This window comes from Bombina bombina, chromosome 7 (assembly GCF_027579735.1).
Source record: "Bombina bombina isolate aBomBom1 chromosome 7, aBomBom1.pri, whole genome shotgun sequence".
Lineage (NCBI taxonomy): Eukaryota > Metazoa > Chordata > Amphibia > Anura > Bombinatoridae > Bombina > Bombina bombina.
This window is the reverse complement of record NC_069505.1, coordinates 158,477,563-158,479,987: the sequence shown is the minus strand read 5'-3', so window position 1 is coordinate 158,479,987 and position 2,425 is coordinate 158,477,563. Positions and strand designations below refer to the sequence as shown.

At 27.4% G+C, this 2,425-nt stretch overlaps 1 long non-coding RNA gene across 1 annotated transcript; it reads left to right on the top strand.

Moving 5' to 3' along the window:
- Positions 1 to 565, top strand: LOC128635802 (uncharacterized). Its single transcript, XR_008398590.1, has 3 exons — positions 1 to 226; positions 327 to 392; positions 474 to 565. It is a non-coding gene; the product is annotated as an uncharacterized LOC128635802 (long non-coding RNA).
- The last annotated feature ends 1,860 nt before the right edge of the window (positions 566 to 2,425 follow it).

Sequence of the window (2,425 nt, the reverse complement as noted above, 5' to 3'; positions counted from 1 at the left end):
ATAAGTGTGAATGAATCAAGTTTTTATAGGATTTTCAGACAAATTTTTTGTGTGTTTGGATTTTTAAGAATATATTTTCACAAATTTTGTATTTTATATTTTTTAATAGTCAAAAGAAGAAGAGCTCCAAGGTACCTTCTTCCCATTGATACCAATTCTAGTTCTGAAGGGGAATCAGACCCATTGCCCACAGTTTTTATGGATAAAGATAGGACTCAAGACACAGGTATAAAAAATGTAACTGTAATGTCGAGAAAAAAAAAAAATTCAAAGACAGGTATTAAAGTAAATTTATCTTTTAACTATTTTTTTTTATAATGCTATAGATAATAGCACTCCAAATAATAATGCAATGGATGAGCAAGGAGAAGAAGATATCGATAACATTGAAGGTAATCTAAAAAAAAATTATTTGAGATTTCTTTAACATATATATTTTATAAATATAAATTTATTTGTAATAATAATTTTAGGACATGTAGAGCCTACAGAGTCAGAAGAACATTTGGAACAAGATGAAGAACATTTGGAACAAGAGGACGAGGAGGGCCATGAAGAAGATGAGGTTCATCAAGGAACATCAGGTGATTTTTTATTTTTTTTATGTTGATATATTCATTCTAAAAACATTATATTTATATATATATATATATATATATATATATATATATATATAAAACAATTGATATGTATGCATATATATATATATATATATATATATACACATATATATATATCAATTTTATTAATATGTGTATATATTTTTTTTAAAAACAAAAATATATATATATATATATATAAAAACACAAACACATATTTTTTTTATATATATCAATATATATATATATATATATATATATATGTAGATAGATCAATATATATATAGATAGATAGATAGATAGATAGATAGATAGATAGATAGATATATGTAATATATATATCGACAGATAGATATATGTATATAGATCAAAAAAGACAGATGTAAATATAGAAATAAAATTAATTGAAAGATAACATAGATAGAGAGAAAAATATTGTGTAAGATAGATATATTTTAAAATTACATTATCAATACATTGTAATCAAAATTTTGTTTTTTGAAGAAACTCAACAAGAGGTACACGATGAAGACTCTCAGTCACCTCAATATTATAACTGGGGTAAGTGTTATAGCATTTATGAATAAATATATGTTATTGCTGTTGTTAATTCCATTGACAGATATTTTTTTTACTCTCATGTCTATAAATGCTATTCAAAATAATCAAAATATATATATATTTTTTATTTTTTAGTTCCGGATGATGAAAAAATTGTAATAAGCAAAAAAGAGCTCCTTGAAGTCCTGCTTAAAGCTGAAACTGGACTGATAAGCAGTTACTCAGCAGTCAGGAAAATGAGGCTGAAATATGAAAACATGTAACTTTTTCATTTATGTGTTATTAAAAAATTTATGAATGTGCTGGCAACATTTTTTTTTATTTTATTTTATATACAGAATAAATGCATATATTATTTAACAAATATATGTAAAAAAAAGTACCCTCTTATCTTAAAGATACCACCGATATCCTTCAATGTCTAAAAAACCTGAACTGGGAAGAGAATTATATAATGGGGACAGGCAATGTCTTCTCACTATATACCAGTATCCAACATACCCTGGGCATAGAAGCAACTGATATGTATATGACCAGAGATAATACACTAAACACTGAACAGAGAGAGTTTATACTGAAGGGAATCAAATTTATCTTAAACCAGAACTACCTCTCTTTCAATGGAAAGTTTTTCCTGCAGATCAGAGGGACAGCTATGGGTACGAGATTTGCACCAAGCTATGCAAGCCTATTTTTAGGAAAGTGGGAGGAAGAATTTATCTCCACGTATTGGCTTGGTGCAAATCTTGTACTGTATAGAAGGTATATTGACGATATATTCTTTGTGTGGAAAGGAACTACTATAGATCAAGAGGATTTCCTTTTGGAAATGAATGAAAATAATATAGGATTAAGTTTTACACATACTTACAGTAGAGAGAAAATCACATAGTGGAAAAAGAGATAATAACCAAAACACATTTCAAAAAAAGTAGATGCCAACAACCTGATACACTTTAATAGTTGCCACCAAAACAAATGGAAAGAGAACATTCCAAAAGGCCAGTGCCTGAGGAAAAAACGTAATTGTTCAACACTATAAGACTATATAGCACAAGTAGAAATCCTAGAGAAAAAGCTTGCAGAGAGAAGGTACGATTCACAATTAACAAAGAATGCAAGAATACAGGTAGATGAGAAAGATAGAAATAGTATTTTAGTATAGAAAACCAAAACCAAGAATAAGGACAAAAAAGAGAGTGGAGCAGAAAAAATAATGGTTCCTCTAGTAAGAGATTATAATTGTGACCATCACCTTCTACAGA